At 39.4% G+C, this 10691-nt stretch overlaps 1 protein-coding gene across 1 annotated transcript in view; it reads right to left on the reverse strand.

Moving 5' to 3' along the window:
* The window catches only part of LOC110456825 (putative inactive carboxylesterase 4), a gene marked incomplete at its 3' end in the record, with an annotated part of 19962 nt that overhangs the window by 1868 nt on the left and 7403 nt on the right, over window positions 1-10691 (reverse strand). The window lies entirely within an intron of this gene.

Consider the following 10691-nt stretch of genomic DNA (forward strand, 5'->3'; position numbering starts at 1 on the left):
ACATTCAACACATGTACTTGAAAACTAAGAATTCAAGGAACTTCAAGGAAAGCAGTTGTGTTTTGATAGTTATTAAGCTTTCGTACCATCTTCAAAACTATTACATCCTAGCAAGTCCCCAATTCAGCATGTCAAACACAATTTTTGATGAAACATAACGCCCATATAGTCCAAGGTGTGCAAGTCTTTTGTCTGTGATCACAGCTAGGTATAACATGTATTCATTCGAGTAAATACTCACCCGTGCTAAAATATCCAGATTTCTTTGAATCATATCCTTAAATATGACGTCACAATGTCATGACTCGACAATTATTTTAATCCTGACGTCATAAATGATTGATACCACAAGACGTCATGCGGGAAAAGTATGACAGGTGTTTACCTTACAAAGCATGGTAGTCATGGTAGTTTTTGACTGAAAAACTAGAATTGCTAGACGATAATGCTTCATGTATATATATTTAATGAATTCTTGTTTGTGACTTTGAGACTCCTAAAACAGCGTTTTGCTTTGCACGTAATTTTGCCTTAATCTGTAACAACTAGCATAGTGTTATTTGATAGTAGACCTAATTCAGTTAAATATCATACATTCAGGCATTCTACCGATAGTCCAATTAGGAAAAACTGTAAACCACTCTGACAATACTACAAAGTCACCCTGTTTATCAAAGGCAAACTTGATCCGTTCATCATATTTATTAATGGTTTTTAATCTCCAAGCTGAATTTTCCCCTCGTTAACCACGAAAAGATGTATTGTTGACCACTAAATAATTACCGAGCTGTGTATTCTCACGGACAAGTATACCTGCTCAACTTGAATTGCATATCAGTTTCGGTCCTTCCTACGATGTGACTTGAGCATATGTAATTTATTATTATCTTGATAATAATATGGACCCCACACAGGTGCACTGTACGTATAGGTAAGCATATCCACAGGGACTTGAAAATTTATTACAGCTTTTATTTGGACCTTAACGAAGGTGTGAAGAGTAATTTTACCTATTGGGCGGAACTTGTTCTTGATCCCTAAAACGTGTAACATTACTCTGATCACCTTAGTTTAGGTTAAAATATAGCTGTAACAAATTACCAGGTGCCTGTAAGCATACCGTACGTAGTCTATTGTTGTACACTATTTGAACTTGATTGTGAAACACAGGTAGGCACGCACAGATAACACTACACAAGTTACATAGTGGGCATTCATTTTAACATAAGTGCAAACTTCCACCTTCGCACAAAAGGTAGTCCTATGTAATAGATAGCATGGTACCACCTTTGGCACAAGCCCCATACATATGGTGGCCATCTTAGGATAAGTAGTGGTCTCGGTGCAATTGATGCCATGCTAATTTAATGTCCAGACACATTATGTATGACGTCGACTGTAGGTTGAATGAGGCGTGACATCAATAGAACATCAATAGTACAGCTGCAGTTATTCTATGGAATAACAATGACAATTCTTAAAAAATAAACAAGATTAAGAGTACATGTATCATGCCATTGTAATTATTTTTCCTAAGTTAAAACTTACTGGATATGCATTTACAAAACGAAAAACGCTTACATATGACCAGTGCATACACAAATCAACATCATCATCATCATCACCATCATCATCATCATCATCATCATCATCATCATCGATTATACGTGTACATATAATCAGTATATACAAATACAGTTCAAAGATAAACTCTAAGGGCTAAGAAACTGTTACAACTGGGAACATTGAGTGTTTACAGGGAAAGTTTAACTCTTGCTTGGCGGTTTTGATAATAATGGTTTAAACAGATTTTGGTACAACTGTAAGGATGGCATCATCAGTTTCATTACTGATGGTCTTCGTCCTATAGGATTGATGTTTTCCTTTCGTATCTTAAATATTCTTTCCTTGTTGGATTTAATTGTTTTTGGTGTAGGTGGTTGAAGCGCATTTTGTACATTCTGAGGTGTATATTTCAGACGGACGTTTGTTTTGACCGCCTCACTATATGACCACTTCTGGCCGTAGTTTCCTGGTCGGCAGGACACCATACCAGAATAACTATTGATGCGACACCTTGTGGGTCAATATGAGCACCTTTAATTTACCATGTAGTTGCCAAGGATATTCACACCAACAACCTCAATACTAAATCTATGTGTTCCTGTGGAATGAAACAGGTCTTCAATAAAGAGAACAACAAGGTTGGATTAGCGCAAACTATGTTTTTCAGTTAGCACCTCTATATCCTTGTCATAAGTCGGATCAGCATGCTGTCGTGTACACTTTGGCGCAATTTTACGTGGATAAAACCTCAATGTAAGAGAAAATACAGTCATACATATGCATTAACATTTACACTGCAATGCCTTAGGACATGTTTAAGCTTACAAAAGGAAAATAACATAAACAGTACTGGTGTGTACAAAAAAATCCGGTGTTACTTAACATTACCTGTAAAGTTGTTGATATGTGCTCTTGGTAAGTTAGTGTTTTGCTTCTTTGCAACACAAATTATATACTGCTGCGCCTCAGTATTTCTGTGTTCCTGAAACTCTCGAAATCCAAATACTTAACAATTTGTAAAAATTAAATCCAATATTGGTGGTTCCTACCAAAACAAGTTCTACTTAGTTACTAAACATCAAGCTATCAAAATACATGTCGTTTATAATGTCACAAATGATTAATTTGATTTCATAATACAGTGTTAATAAAATCTGCACTTACTTGTTTCCCGATCTTTCCAGGCTTCATATTTCATGCATGCATCTAGAGTACGAAGAAATTCCGCAAAAGTGACACTTCTGTTATTAACCATTGCAATCTTCTATACTCCACCCCGATACCATTGCAAAATCGGTTTACTATTGTAGATGGTATTGGGAAGATAATCAGAGCCAGCCTCCCTCCTCTTTTTGTATCCAATTTTGACACAGGAGCAGATCTGTTTTTGGATTCAGAACTTATAAAAAGTGTTATTTTGCACTGATATTCCCATCAACTCATCACAAGTCTAGTCATTCTTTTCGTGAAAAAAAAATCACCAAATATTTGGCTTGTAAACTCACCTCCCGGGTGAGTTGTTGTCAGTATAATATGACCGGGCGAAATGATGTACTGGGTGCCTTCAGCATGGTATTTCATGTTGAGGACATGTAGCACTTTAAAGTCGGCATAAGATCTGCGCTATAACACCAATGCCTTCAGCGCACAGATATAGATGCAGGCTCATACAATACACATGTAGCCACTTCCTTAAATGACCTTATAGTTATTGATAGGGCGTTAAACCCTGTACAACCAACTAACCATCTTATCTGGAATTCCATATATTGAACAGCACTCATCCCATATTGTATGTTTTTCCAACTTACCTGTATTTATATCTATATTTGTATATATGAAAATTGTTTAAAGTGAGAAGTATGCACTAAGCCGGTAATTATATGATCATTCGATACCAAGGGATCCGGAGTTGTTATTTGTTCCGAAGTACTAAATTGAATAGCTCCCCAGTATTCACAGGAGCTTGTCACCCTGTAATCACAATCACTGCGGTCGAAGACAGAATCATTGTTGTGTCCCAGAATCTCGTACTGTTACCTTTGGAAACCGGTGCGGTTGGAGGATTTCGGCCCAGTTGAGGAATGCAATGGGTTTTGTCCCCAGGCCGGGACATATTAAAGTCCTTCAAAATGGTAGTTGTTATTTCCTGCATACCGTTCTGCATTAATTAGGGGAACGGCAACAACTGGTTCACCCGGTGTCAGTATAATGTGACCGGGCGGGATGCTGTGCTCGGTGCCTTCGGCATGGTATTTCAGTGGGATAGCAATATAAAGTCGGCATCAGATGCGCAATTTCAGAAGGAGGGAAGCACTCCAACATACCCTGTCTCCTGCATACACACACGCAAGCACGCATACATTGCATACATGGAGGCACGTCCTTAAATGACCTTAGATGTTAATAGGACGTTAAACAAAATTAAACCAAACCAAGCCCCGGTATCAGGCGTCACAATCACTGCGGTCGAAGACAGAATCATTGTTTTGTGTCCTAGAATCTCGTACTGTGACCTATGGAAACCGGTGTTTTGGAGAGTTTCGGCCACATTGTGGAATAGCTTACCAGCTGCTATCAGGAAGTCGAAAACCCTGGCTAAATTCAAGAAGGATATAAGACCCACCTCTTTACGTCTGCATTTTAGGCTCTTTGCGTAGACGCCGTGTACATATGAATATTGAGATACTTGTCTTCTTACTTAATGTTTAACTCTGATTTGTATGCCTATTTTAGCTAATATATATAAAACTGTCAAAGTAGGAATATTTTTATTAATGTGTTTTAAAAGCTTTTAGAGTGTTTTTTACAAATTATATAGGGCGCTATATAAATGTTGTATATTATTATTAGTATTAGTTTTGATTCATTCGTACCTATTCACTTGGTATTTCGTTTGCATAGCACACCACCAAAACACTGATGAGAGTTCTTCCGATTTATTAATCTTACTCACTCCAAGAACGCCCCGCGATCATATAATAAGAAGAGTATCACGGGGCGGAACAATATACGCCCCCCGTCGAATGCCATATAGTGTTATTTACTTTCTTACATTGAAATAAGATCTCCATCATTCAAAGAGTGGTTAGCTGACATGCTATACAAATGTAGGAGAAAATCTCCGGATAAAAAATCAAATACTGAAATGAACAAAGGGCAATAACTTTTACAAAAATCAACAAATTGAAATTATTTTAAGAGAGACACAACTTCATATCATGATTATAATGTATACCAAGTTTCAAAGAGATCCGTTGAAAAATGTAGGAGGAGATTGCCGGACAAAAATCGAATACTGAAATGAACAAAGGGCAATAACTTTTTGAAAAAATATTGAATCTAAATTCTTTTATGGAAGATACAACTTCATATCATGGTTATAATGTATACCAAGTTTCAAAGAGATCCGTTGAAAAATGTAGGAGGAAATTGCCGGACAAAAATTGAATACTGAAATGAACAAAGGGCAATAACTTTTGGAAAAAATATTGAATCTAAATTCTTTTATGGGAGACACAACTTCATATCATGAGTATAATGTATACCAAGTTTCAAAGAGATCCGTTGAAAAATGTAGGAGGAGATTGCCGGACAAAAATCGAATACTGAAATGAACAAAGGGCAATAACTTTTGGAAAAAATATTGAATCTAAATTCTTTTATGGGAGATACAACTTCATATCATGATTATAATGTATACCAAGTTTCAAAGAGATCCGTTGAAAAATGTAGGAGGAGATTGCCGGACAAAAATCGAAAACTGAAATGAACAAAGGGCAATAACTTTTGGAAAAAATATTGAATCTAAATTCTTTTGTGGGAGACACAACTTCATATCATGATTATAATGTATACCAAGTTTCAAAGAGATCGGTCGAAAAATGTAGGAGGAGATTGAGGGACAAACAAAAGTTTACAAATTTGACGGGCGTATAAAAATATATGATAAAAAGCAGTTAAAACGTTAACGCCATAGTTAGGATGTTATGTTGTTTGTGTATGTCTTCCACTATGTGGTACATGTGGTTCTTCTTTGGAATCGCTGAAGTGTTGGACATTGAGTGATGCTGTTGGAAGTCTATTCCATTGTGTTATGGTGTATGGGAAGAATGAGTATATGTGTATGTGCATTTGGATAGATGAGTGGAAATGTCTGTCGTTAAGGCTGTGTTCATGTCTTGATCTGGGGTCTACGGGTGTATGAAAGACGAATAATTATGGACGCCGTTCTGACTTGAAGGTTGAAGTATTCTGTCCATTCTCCACTGCAAACAAACGTGAGCTGTCCAAAACCCGGATGGCTGCCTGGCGCCATCTTATATTTCTGATCAGTCCCACAATGAAACATGCACAACTATGAAACAAGGGGACAATTCGTATGAAATTGAGAAAGATTTCTGAGGTACTTATTAAGAAAAAAAGATAAGAGAGTTACTGCATCAAGAAATGTTCAAAACATTTGGATAGAAACTGTTAGCGAAGTTGTCTGGACAAGATCTAGATCTGGCTAATTATAACAAGAGATCCTAGAGGAATCTTGGCATCGTAAGATCTTCATAAAGTTATATATAAGTTGTCTTTTCCCTTAATTTCTCTTATCTGTTGGATTGGTAGTCTTGTCAACAGTAAAAGTATCTTGTAACAACTTTTGATTACAATGTCCATGCCACTGGGTTTGAGAGCGTCCTTTTAATGTGTGGTCATTGATTACTTCTTGAGAAATAGCGATAACAAACTTTGAATATCGAAAACCAAGATGGCTGCCAAGTGACTATCTTTATTTTTTCAATCAGTTCCAAAATGAAACATGCACAATAATAAACTAAAGGAAAATATAACATGCAAAACTACATATATGGGTCAAGGGGAACCTACATATGAAATTTCAGAACTATTGATACAAGTAACAAACTTAAAACGTCAGAATAAAAAATAGATGCATGGCACCATCTTGTTTTTTTCTAATAATTCCCAAAATGAAACATGCACAACTTTGGACCAATGCGAATCTTCAGTATGAAATTTGAGAAAGATCCATTCAGGACTTTTTGAGAAAAAGTGATATCAACAAATGTTAAGAACAGACTGATGCCAAACACGGATAAAAGGTCATTTTTTTAGCCCACCTGATGATGGTGGGCTAAAAATGATTGAGTTGAAAAATAAAGTGAAAGTGCACAGTGAGGATTTGGATGACAACTGTAGGAATAGTCCAGAAGATTCCGTCTACAGACAGACAGACAACCTGATTTAAGTATACCCCCTAACTTTATTTTGGAGGTAAAACAATGTCTATTTACCGGTGTAGAAGTCATTTCCTTCCCCGCCTGAAAGTTTCCCCGGGGAAAAAATCAGCTAGCTAATTCTTTCCCCGGGGAAGAAATAGGCTAGCTGATTCTTTCCCCGGGGAAGAAATAGGCTAGTTGATTCTTTCCCCGGGGGAATGAATCAGCTAGCTGATTCTTTCCCCCCTCAGTTAGTTTTTTCCCCGGGGGAAGAAATCAGCTAGCTAATTCTTTCCCCCCACCCCATATTATTATTTTTTCCCCGAGGAAGAAATCTGCTAGTTAATGCTCCCCCTTGTAGTGTTTGTTAATGAGGGATATTGGTGACTAGCCAATACTTTTCCTACGTATTAGTTATTAGGGGGGAAGTTATTGGCCAGCTGATTCTTTCCCCTCCTCTCTGTATTATTAACTAAGGGGAAACAATTGGCTAGCTGATTCTTAAACCTTTAGCTGATTCTTTTCCCCCCTCTCTGTATTAGTACATAGGGGGGGAACTATTGGCTAGCTGATTCTTTCCCCCCTCTGTATTAGTAACTAGAGGGGAAACTATTGGCTAGCTGATTCTTTCCCCCCTCTCTGTATTAGTAACTAGAGGGGAAACTATTGGCTAGCTGATTCTTTCCCCCCTCTCTGTATTAGTAACTAGGGGGGAAACTATTGTCTAGCTGATTCTTTCCCCCCTCTCTGTATTAGTAACTAGGGGGGAAACTATTGGCTAGCTGATTCTTTCCCCCCTCTCTGTATTCGTAACTAGGGGGGAAACTATTGTCTAGCTGATTCTTTCCCCCCTCTCTGTATTAGTAACTAGGGGGGAAACTATTGTCTAGCTGATTCTTTCCCCCCTCTCTGTATTAGTAACTAGGGGGGAAACTATTGTCTAGCTGATTCTTTCCCCCCTCTCTGTATTAGTAACTAGGGGGGAAACTATTGTCTAGCTGATTCTTTCCCCCCTCTCTGTATTAGTAACTAGGGGGGAAACTATTGTCTAGCTGATTCTTTCCCCCCTCTCTGTATTAGTAACTAGGGGGGAAACTATTGTCTAGCTGATTCTTTCCCCCCTCTCTGTATTAGTAACTAGGGGGGAAACTATTGTCTAGCTGATTCTTTCCCCCCTCTCTGTATTAGTAACTAGGGGGGAAACTATTGTCTAGCTGATTCTTTCCCCCCTCTCTGTATTAGTAACTAGGGGGGAAACTATTGTCTAGCTGATTCTTTCCCCCCTCTCTGTATTAGTAACTAGGGGGGAAACTATTGTCTAGCTGATTCTTTCCCCCCTCTCTGTATTAGTAACTAGGGGGGAAACTATTGTCTAGCTGATTCTTTCCCCCCTCTCTGTATTAGTAACTAGGGGGGAAACTATTGTCTAGCTGATTCTTTCCCCCCTCTCTGTATTAGTAACTAGGGGGGAAACTATTGTCTAGCTGATTCTTTCCCCCCTCTCTGTATTAGTAACTAGGGGGGAAACTATTGTCTAGCTGATTCTTTCCCCCCTCTCTGTATTAGTAACTAGGGGGGAAACTATTGTCTAGCTGATTCTTTCCCCCCTCTCTGTATTAGTAACTAGGGGGGAAACTATTGTCTAGCTGATTCTTTCCCCCCTCTCTGTATTAGTAACTAGGGGGGAAACTATTGTCTAGCTGATTCTTTCCCCCCTCTCTGTATTAGTAACTAGGGGGGAAACTATTGTCTAGCTGATTCTTTCCCCCCTCTCTGTATTAGTAACTAGGGGGGAAACTATTGTCTAGCTGATTCTTTCCCCCCTCTCTGTATTAGTAACTAGGGGGGAAACTATTGTCTAGCTGATTCTTTCCCCCCTCTCTGTATTAGTAACTAGGGGGGAAACTATTGTCTAGCTGATTCTTTCCCCCCTCTCTGTATTCGTAACTAGGGGGGAAACTATTGTCTAGCTGATTCTTTCCCCCCTCTCTGTATTAGTAACTAGGGGGGAAACTATTGTCTAGCTGATTCTTTCCCCCCTCTCTGTATTAGTAACTAGGGGGGAAACTATTGTCTAGCTGATTCTTTCCCCCCTCTCTGTATTAGTAACTAGGGGGGAAACTATTGTCTAGCTGATTCTTTCCCCCCTCTCTGTATTAGTAACTAGGGGGGAAACTATTGTCTAGCTGATTCTTTCCCCCCTCTCTGTATTAGTAACAAGGGGGGAAACTATTGTCTAGCTGATTCTTTCCCCCCTCTCTGTATTAGTAACTAGGGGGGAAACTATTGTCTAGCTGATTCTTTCCCCCCTCTCTGTATTAGTAACTAGGGGGGAAACTATTGTCTAGCTGATTCTTTCCCCCCTCTCTGTATTAGTAACTAGGGGGGAAACTATTGTCTAGCTGATTCTTTCCCCCCTCTCTGTATTAGTAACTAGGGGGGAAACTATTGTCTAGCTGATTCTTTCCCCCCTCTCTGTATTAGTAACTAGGGGGGAAACTATTGTCTAGCTGATTCTTTCCCCCCTCTCTGTATTAGTAACTAGGGGGGAAACTATTGTCTAGCTGATTCTTTCCCCCCTCTCTGTATTAGTAACTAGGGGGGAAACTATTGTCTAGCTGATTCTTTCCCCCCTCTCTGTATTAGTAACTAGGGGGGAAACTATTGTCTAGCTGATTCTTTCCCCCCTCTCTGTATTAGTAACTAGGGGGGAAACTATTGGCTAGCTGATTCTTTCCCCCCTCTCTGTATTAGTAACCAAGGGGGAAACTATTGTCTAGCTGATTCTTTCCCCCCTCTCTGTATTAGTAACTAGGGGGGAAACTATTGGCTAGCTGATTCTTTCCCCCCTCTCTGTATTAGTAACTAGGAGGGAAACTATTGGCTAGCTGATTCTTTCCCCCCTCTCTGTATTAGTAACTAGGGGGGAAACTATTGGCTAGCTGATTCTTTCCCCCCTCTGTATTAGTAACCAGGGGGAAACTATTGTCTAGCTGATTCTTTTCCCCCTCTGTATAAGTAACCAGGAGGGAAACTATTGGCTAGCTGATTCTTTCCCCCCTCTCTGTATTAGTACCCAGGGGGGAAACTATTGGCTAGCTGATTCTTTCCCCCCTCTGTATTAGTAACCAGGGGAAAACTATTGTCTAGCCGATTCTTTCCCCCCTCTATATATTAGTAACCAGGGGGAAACTATTGGCTAGCTGATTCTTTCCCCCCTCTCTGTATTAGTAACTAGGGGGACAACTATTGTCTAGCCGATTCTTTCCCCCCTCTCTGTATTAGTAACTAGGGCGGAAACTATTGGCTAGCTGATTCTTTCCCCCCTCTGTATAAGTAACCAGGGGAAAACTATTGTCTAGCCGATTCTTTCCCCCTCTCTGTATTAGTAACTAGGGGGGGAACTAATGACTAGCTGATTCTTTCCCCCCTCTGTATTAGTAACCAGGAGGGAAACTATTGTCTAGCTGATTCTTTCCCCCTCTGTATTAGTAACCTGGGGGAAACTATTGTCTAGCTGATTCTTTCCCCCCTCTCGGTATTAGTAACCAGGGGGAACTTATTGTCTGTATGATTCTTTCCCCCCTCTGTATTAGTAACCAGGAGGGAAACTATTGTCTAGCTGATTCTTTCCCCCTCTGTATTAGTAACCTGGGGGAAACTATTGTCTAGCTGATTCTTTCCCCCCTCTGTATAAGTAACCAGGGGAAAACTATTGACTAGCTGATTCTTTCCCCCCTCTGTATTAATAACTAGGGGGAAAACTATTGACTAGCTGATTCTTTCCCCCCTCTCTGTATTAGTAACTAGGGGGGAAACTATTGGCTAGCTGATTCTTTCCCCCCTCTGTATTAGTAACAAGAGGGGAAACTATTGTCTAGCTGATTCTTTCCCCCC

Source organism: Mizuhopecten yessoensis, unplaced genomic scaffold (assembly GCF_002113885.1).
Source record: "Mizuhopecten yessoensis strain PY_sf001 unplaced genomic scaffold, ASM211388v2 scaffold8853, whole genome shotgun sequence".
NCBI classification, from domain to species: domain Eukaryota; kingdom Metazoa; phylum Mollusca; class Bivalvia; order Pectinida; family Pectinidae; genus Mizuhopecten; species Mizuhopecten yessoensis.